The following is a 9,173-nucleotide window of genomic DNA, read 5'->3' as shown; positions in this document are numbered from 1 at the left end:
ATGAAGACCAAGACCCTGGATCTAGTTTCATCCATCTAGGCTGTGTGGAGTTATTAAATATTCATGATTGTAAACATTGATCCATTGGTGGTTGCGTCCATATTGTGTCTTCTGTTGACATGGATCTTCATATTTATTTCCATATGAATTCTTTGAGGTACTTATACTATGAGTATGGGAATTTCTACCTCAGTGATGATTATATATTGTATTGTAACCCTTGATTTATTGTTTCAGGTCTCCAACCATGGTCTCTAATATAAAATTTGGCATGATATGGCACTTCAGTCCTCAAACATCTTTTCTTGACTTTTCACTTTAGGGGGGAATCTGTTACACGTCATTTTGTCACCATTAGGAAAATGACCATCAATCTAGATCTTTCACTATCCATCAAAGTGTTCCAAAGCATTCCCCTGCAAGGCTAGAAGCTAAACAATCCCAAAGAGAATGGTAATTTTAGATTACATGGTCTAGAAACCTATTTTTTAGTACTTTCATGGTTCCCTAGCCAATTTATGTGCATATGTAGACTTGACCATTAAATTCAGTGGAAAAGTGCGTTATGTCTTCCACTGTGGACTACACACATGACTCAATGAAAGTAAAAATAAAAAAGTAAATTCTAGAAGCTTTGTTGGGTGAATCTTTCCCAACTGAAAGCTTCGATTTGATTCTTACTCAAGCTTGATCTCTATCTTCATGGAGTTGATTCCCTCTCTTTGTGGATCCCTAATCCCACCTTTTGAGTATCTCATCCCTTAGGAAGAGGATCTCAAACCTCCTCCTCTTGACCTATAAATGAAACACAAACCAGAGGGTTAGAGAAGACCACTTAAGGTAGACTTATGCTACTAAAATAGGGCTAGAAGGCTTATCATCAAAGGAGAAGATTGGAGACCATTGGAAGAGGCTCACGACATCAAGGAAACCACGTTATAAGCTTGTTCTTCTTTGAATTCAATACAAATAAATTGTTATTTCCTAATTGTATCTATTTTGATGTTATTTGTGATATTCCTTGATCACTCACTTGGTTTATAACTAATTATTGATTCATTTACCTTTGATTTTATATGTGATATGCTTTGATCCCCTTTGAATTTTTTGGTCTATGCAAATCTCATTTGGAGCATCATGGAGAAGTTTTTGAAATCAATCAGAAAGCCTCTAAGATATTGAGGATAATTTGGTTGTGGAAAGCAATGAAAGCACTTAAAAAAACACTTTGCTAATAGGTAAGTGATTCTTTGCATACTACATGTTTCATGTTTCAGTTATAATCTAAGGAAAGGTAGCAAATCTTTTGATGCTTGGTACTAGGTTTTGTTTGAAATATAGGAAGATCCTTCTTGTCTGCAAGAAGGATTAGTCCTCCTAACACCATAATAATTGTTCTATATGTGGATGATCTTCTCATGTCAGGAGTGGAAGCTCGTATTCAAGAGTGCAAAAATAAATTGGCAGTAAAATTTGATATGAAGGATCTAGGGTTGATGCAATATTACTTTGGTTGGAAATTTGGAAAGGAACTGACGAGATATATCTAGGTCAAGGAAAATAGTAATTAACGTACTGCAAAGATTTGAAATGATGGATTGAAAACCTATGAAAACCCCTATGATCACAAATTTGAATAGGTTAATAAGTTCTTATTAACACCATGTGGATCTGACAAGGTATAGGTAGTTGGTTGGCTCTCTGATCTATTTGGTGAATACTCGACTAGACATTTGTTTTGCAATGAATATTCTTAGTCAGTTCAAGATAGAGCCAAAGTATGACCATTGGATAGTAGCCAAGCATATACTGATATATCTATTAGGAACAATCCACTATTTCCTGAAGTATGTGGTGGGCTCCAGTATTGTAGCAATAATGCTACAACTCCTGGAGCTTCCTATCTCTAATTTTATCAACCCGGTAGTTCGTACAAACTTGGAAGTGACGGTGCTGTATGCACAAGTACTAGCTCTTGTCGCAGTTGTCACTTGGTCAGCTAGCACAAGTCCGCTAGGGCTCAAGCCAACTTCTATATGTTCTCAGAAGAAGCTTTCTAAATGATGGACGAAGGCTATCTCAAAGGAAATTGATCTACTTTGCAAAAATGAACTGAAAGCCAACCAAAACATGAAACCCTAGTAAACCCTAATCTGACTAGTTTAACCTCTATGATGCAATAGTGAGAGCGCAAATGTCTAAAAAGGATGCCATTACTTCTAATGATGTGAAATGCATGAACTCAAACTACTTCTATGAAAAGAACATTGTTTTTGTATTTTTGCTTAAGTGGTTGGGGTGATTATGGTTTTGTTTCTTATTAGGGTTTGGCTGTGTAGAGGTGGTGCGAAGGGAGAGAAAGCTTGGGAAAGGTCATGAGGGCTAGGAGAGGTCCCAGAGGATCCCTAGCATCAATCCACAGAAGTCCACATCGTTCAGGTGCTCGGCAACCAAGTTTGCAGGCTTCTACAGGATGTCTGCAGGGGATTCTACAGGAAACTCAGAGATATCTACAGGAATTCTGCTAACTTCTACAGGATGTGCTATGGTTGGAGTTTTGGGTGATGGTGAGGTGATGGAGCGGTATGGGTGGATAGGTAAGGTGGAGATGGAGCTTGTGATGGCTCAGGGGTAGAGAAATAAGATGGAGAGAGAGTGCACGAAGTTCGTTGGTGGATAGAAGGATGGCGGCAATGAAAGGTCAAGAAAATGGAGCTACGTGGACAATGGAAGAGTTGGAAGGTAAATGAGTTGAACAGCGGTCGAGTAGGTGGCTTTAGGCGTGGTTAAGAAGAAGAAGAAGGAAATGGAATGATACTGAGCAGTGTAAATAAAACAAATTGCTTATGTCTTGCACCAAAAATGAGAATTCATTGACCTGTGCTACCTGTGTTATTTAACCAATGAACAGCAATGTAAATCGTGAAGGAAAGTCGTGCATGGAGGTAGAATGAAGAAGTATGGCTCTAGAGAAAAATGCATGGAAGGATCCACGATTAAAACGACTGTGTTGCAGCTTGCATAAAAGTAGAAAAAGACTGCATTTTTTTGGTGGTTGGTATAGACTGCACCCCAATCTCTAAACAGAGATGGCAGTGAAGTACTAACAACCTTTTCTTGGAGCTCCAGTGAATTACAATCCTCCTATTCTAATCTAAGCAACTGAAAGAGATTTAACCATAAGCTAATCCTACTCAATATCATTAAAGAAATCAAATCAGCAGATTGTGTTCTTGAAATGCATATCAAAACAAAGAAACAACGTGCTGGAAAGAAAGGCAAATAACACTACAAGAAGAGGAGGTCTATTGATCTCAGGTTGGGCCCTAACCTGAGAGCTATATCTCCCTTAAAAGCTCAGAATTAGATCCAAATCTGCTTGCCTTTATTCATAATCAAAAGTCTAATGTCATGCCAAAACTGGCTTACAAAAACAAACACCGAGCTGTGCTCAGAAATTACAATATCAGTCCAAAAGTTCAAAAAGATCCTAACAAAGGCTACGGCCTTCATATTTATACACAATGAAGATCAAGTTGGTTTCCTCCATTCGTGGAGCTTGGCTGTCCAACTGAAAGTCAAACTGTTGTAAACTGCTGATCCTGTAGAACGTGTTGGTTGCCTTTAAGCTCGGTGGGGAGAGCTGTTGGAGCTCGGAGTTAAGGTGAAAATCACGAGGAAGGTCATCAAGACTGTGGACAACCTCCCTATGAACCCGCAATGTCACCTTTGTTGTCTCCTTGTCTCCATTTGCGTGGTCTTTTGCTCTCTTTAATGCCAAAAACCTGAAATCATCATGTATTAGCCACATAGATATAATGCTTGCCCTTCTTCCTACAAATAACACGAATATACTAAGAAATGAATGCATAAGTGATAAAAGATGAATGGTTGAGCAAGGTAAGTAGGCCAATATGAGCCCAAATTGTACCAAAAATTGGGGCTCATCATCACCCCCCAGCTAAAATATTTGCTCATCCTTGAGCAACTTTGTTCCAGCTCCTTGTCCTTGGCCGAGAACTAGGGCCCGGAGCATGCTCTTCCTTTCCTGTTCTTGGTGGCCCTGCCTCTTCTGCCCCTGGCGGTGACGAGGGTGGCGCTTCCTCCCCCTTTCCTGTTTCCTTGAGCCGGGCTTCGGAAGCCGAATGGCCTATCCTTCGTGTCCAGGAGGTTATTTTTGGGCTTCCCCTCTCGGGGGTAGCCGATGTTTTATAAGGGGATCTTTCACTGGGTGAAGTAGGGACACCCCCTAAAATGGTTTGGCTATTGGGTGGAGGCTGCGGCTTGCCCGTTTTTATTCTCTTACTTCTCCTAGCTTCAAAAGGTAGAGGGATTTCCCTCTCTTTCTCCTCCTTTGGCCTTGGAGGTTTACTGAGGGCGGCCAGTGCAGCTGCTGCCTCCTTTTCGAGAATGCCAACCTTCTCTTTCTTGCGTTTTGCTTTCTCAGGGCTCCCTGTAGAGGGCCCCTTCTTTTCTGATTTCGGGCTTCCTGTAGAAGACCCTGCTTTACCCACTTCCGGGCCTTCTGTAGAAGACCCTTTCTTTACCAGTTTTGGGCTTCTTGTAGAGGACCCTGTTTTAGCCACTTTCGGGCTTCCTGTAGAAGCCCCTGTTTTGGTAATTTTCGGGCTTCCTGTACAAACCCCTTTTTCAATGATTTTCGGGCTTCCTGTAGAAGACCCTTTCTCTGTTTTTGGGCTTCCTGTAGAAGCCTATTTCTGCTTTCCTGTAGACACGGGTGTCACCACCTTTGCTTGCTTAGATGCATGGGTTTTGCTTTTTGGTTTGGTTGCAGGTGCTGATGAGGTACTTGGGCTGATGTGGACCACCTCAGCTTTGTCCTTTCTTCTTTTCAACCTTTTTTCTCTTGCTGACAAGATGGGTGTGTCACCTTTTCCTTTGTCATCCTTTTCCTCATGCTTCTTCTTTTGTTCTTTCTTCTGCACTGTGGTCGGGGTCTTCTGGCTTGTTTCTTTCTTTCCCTCGGCCACTGCTTCTTTTTCCTCACTGCTGGAGGAACCCGTTTCTTCAATCAACATCCTTAGGTCTCCATCTCTTGTCAAATTCCTGAATGGTTCCCATGAGAGGGGAACCTTATAGGAATGAAGCGCATCCTCCACAAGAAGTTTGATCAACCCATGGTGGGCTACCTGATCTGGTATGCCTTCTTTTAACTTTGTGGCATACTCAATTAGAGACTGTAACAGGAAATAAGGAATGCTCAGTTTCCGTTCTACAGGAAGATCAACCCGGTGCCTCAATTCAGCGAGCAACCGAAAGTGATACGCGTACACGATGCTAAAATAGCCTTCACAGGTTATATACTTCATGATTTGCAGGCTAACTTCATTCCATGGTGGCAGCAAACTGGTTCTACGCACCCCATTTTTGTCCTCCGAGAATTCCTCCTCAAGTGGAAAGAATTCTTTCTTAGCCTGCTGGCTCAACTTCTTTTCTTCCTTATCCCATGGCAAACCCATCGGAAGTTCAGTAATTCGACTGATATATTGCGGGGTGAGCTTGATGTTTAGACCCCTGAAGTTCACTGTGGCCAGTGTCTTGGATTTCGACCTCAGAGCCTGCAAAAATTCTTCTGCCACTTCATCATCGTAACCCTGCAATTTGTCACAAAAAGATATCCATTGAACCCGTGTGAAGAGCTCCACCACTTCCTGGTTTTCCCTTAACTTGGTTGAATCAGTGGGTTCTCGTCTAATAAACCCACCCGGCATGATAAAACAGTTTCCTTAACCAGAGGTGGTGATTGTGGAAGAAATTTGGTTTACTGAGACAGAGCGTAGAATGTCATGCACATAATCCACAAAACTTATCCCTGAGGAACTTAACACAGTTTAATTACTCGACATCCTGTAGAATGACAGTATAGGCACAGCAGACAACAATTTCACCATTTTTCTATGACCAGACTGTGGACAACAATTCTGCCACCTTTAATAACCAGTTGCATGAAGAGTTCAGGGTTACCTTTTTAATTTTCCACCTTTTTACGTGAGGCACCCGCATTCCTGTAGAAACTGCATTCCTGTAGGATGACAGTGTTCCTGTAGAATGACAGCGTTCCTGTAGAATGCAGCGCGCGATTTTCGGGAAAGACTGCAGTCGGTGTGCGCCTTGGGCGTGCTTCACAATTGTTCTGATAGCCAAAGGCTCGGCGTATCGAACTGCAGAAAGATCAGGATAGCCGCTCGAGTTCAAAACAGTGGTTGATAAATGCATGAGTGCAATCTAGCCGATTAGATTTTGAATTCGGCGGAATCCGTGGCGCGGGGGTGAGCTGTCCCCGTCGGACCGTTGGGTGACATCATCCCATCATTCAACTGCGCGTTCACTTGCTGCCGCATCAATTCCCACAGATCTGCCGCCGCCTCTTCTGTTAAACTCATTTTTTTTCGACGGGATTGCTCTCACGTGCGTGTTGCCCATTCTTTTTGTCATGGCCGCCACCCACACATCCAACTAGACCATTAACTGGCCGACGTGGCCGGCCAAATGGCCATACGGCCGCTCAACCCATTCACCTTTACACTTAGCAATCAATCAAAGTAACATTCATGCAATCTGATGGAAGGAAGGGTCGAGACACTTACCTGCACGGCTGCACATGATGTTTCGGTTCTTTGGATGCTGATGAGTCAATTTACCTGCTGCTGGCGAACTTACACAGGCTCGGAGGTCCATGTTCACAAGCTGCCGACGATGGATGGGATGCTTCAGTTGCATTCGCCCACGTTTCATTGCATATGGCCTGCGCTGTGAATGGTATCCACTCTAGCAGGCTTAACTGTTACAGGACTCCCACGGGATGTCTTGGAATAGTTCTTCCTCCTTGGGTGCATGCTGCACGACGATGGATGGCCTCACGATCACACTCCCGGAGCTTCTGGATGACTGTGATGAATATGGTGTGAGATCTCTAGCTTTTTTTTTATTTACAATTTGCTTTTTCTTGAGAACTCATCGATCTGCTTTGCTGGTGCAGGTAACTTTGTTTCTTGTCGACAAGGATGGTGGAACAAGATAACAACAATGTGCAAGGGTGACAACAGTGGCTTGCATGCGTCCAAACTGATCCTTAGCCGTTAGATCTCCTCATGAAATGAATTCTGGGCCGTTCTGGGCTTCTACAGGAAGTTTCCTGTAGAAATACAGAGCTTCCTGTAGAAAGGTTGCGTTTCCTGTAGAGAGTCTGCACCTTCCTGTATAAAATCTGCATCTTCCTGTAGAAACTCTGCATCTTCCTGTAGAAAATATGTGTCTTCCTGTAGAAGACTCAAGTTGTAATAAAATTGCACATACCTTGGATAAAATGAGTATTCTTGGAGGAGGTGCTGGTGAGGTGTCCTGACTGCATGATGAGGACCCTTGGCTTTGAGTTGAGAGGCTTCCTCTCCTCCATAGAACACCTGCATGCAATTTTACATAATAAATCTGCTGACCTTGTTTTTTCTTGTGTTTTTTTCTTCTTTTTTTCTTTTTCTCTTTTTTTTTTTGAAAGATAACAGGGGCGCCTCATTGAGGTTTTCACCCTTGCCATCTGCCTTAAGCGCCTCAAAGAGGTTTTCACTCAAGGATCTTTTCCAATCTTTTTTTTTTTTTTTTTTTTGAAAAGACAATAGGGGCGCCTCAATGAGGTTTTCACCCCTACCACCTGCCTTGGGTGCCTCAGAAAGGTTTTCACCCAAGGATCTTTATTATTTCTTTTTTTTTTTTCTTTTTTAGATTCTTCAGGGTATGCCCAAAGCAGGGGCAGAACCCTTCTCTATGACCAACACTGCCTTCTCCATAGTTTTGATGAACTCTTGTCTTGAGAGAGGCTTCCTGTAGATCTTCAATCGATGCCCATTGACAAGCATGGGGATGGATTCCTCATCAATGGTCCGAATAAGAACAGATCCATTTTCATGACATTTTTCCACTGAATATGGCCCTAGCCATCTGGTTCTCAGCTTCCCCTTGAAATCTTTGTATCTGGAGTCATACAACAAAGCCCAATCTCCCGGCTGAAATTGCTTGTCATGGAGATGTTGGTCATGCCACACCTTTCTCTGAAGTTGAACCACTTCTGAGTGAAGGAGGTCCTGCATTCGATGCTCATCCAGTCCATTCAGCTGCAATAACCTTTCTTGTTGTGCATGGCTGAGATCTAGGTCCAGCTGAGCTGCCATCCTCAAAGTGTTGTATTCAAACTCAATGGACAGCAAAGCTTTCTTCCCATAGACCAGCTCATAAGGTGTGAAGCCGGTGGTGGTCTTCCAAGTGGTGTTGTAAGCCCATGTGGCTTCAACTAGGCGATCTGCCCAGTCCTTCCTGCTGCTGCTCACCACCTTAGTCAAGATCCCTTCTAATGCTCTATTAGTGACTTCCACCTGCCCATTTGCTTGAGGGTGATAGGGGGTGGAAGTCCTATGCCTGATCTTGTGATGAGCTAGTAGATCTTCAACCAGGTTGGAGGTGAACTGGCTCCCTTGATCGGTGACCAGCTCTCTTGGATAGCCAAACTTATAGAAGATGTTTTCTCTTAGGAACTCGGCCACCTTTTCTTCTGTTGCTGCTTTGATTGCTTTGGTCTCTGCCCACTTTGTCAGGTAGTTAGTGCACACAATGATGTAAGACCTTTGCCTCGAAGGAGGGTTGATTGGGCCCACAAAGTCCATACCCCACTTCTCAAATGGCTCAAGAGTCACCTAAGGTTGGAGAGGCATCTCATTCCTTTGGGTCGGTTTCCCCATTCTTTGGCATTGGTCACACTGGCTGACATATCTTCTGACATCTTGATGAAGTGTGGGTCAATAGTAGCCTGCCCGCAGGATTTTGAAGGCAGTTCTCTTTGCTACAAAATGTCCTCCACAAGGCCCATCATGACAAGTGAGGAGGATATCAAAGACTTCCTCCTCCCTTACACAACACCTTAAGATCTGATCGGGCCAAGCTTGAACAGATTGCCCCCGATCCAAGTAAATGAGGCACTTTTTCTGATGATTCTGCTCTTCTCTCTGGAAGATAGGTGCGGAGGGAACTGTGCTGAAACAAGGTAGTTTGCTATATCAGCCAACCATGGAGAGAGTACTGAAATAGCAAACAGATGTTCATCGGGCATCTAGTCATCCACCGTTCCATCTTCATCTGCAGACAAATCCAATCTAGATAAAAAG

The sequence above is a fragment of the Pinus tabuliformis genome, chromosome 2_1 (assembly GCF_031772625.1).
Source record: "Pinus tabuliformis cultivar Carrire ecotype Pingquan chromosome 2_1, CPIR1, whole genome shotgun sequence".
Lineage (NCBI taxonomy): Eukaryota > Viridiplantae > Streptophyta > Pinopsida > Pinales > Pinaceae > Pinus > Pinus tabuliformis.
This window is presented reverse-complemented; position numbering follows the sequence as displayed.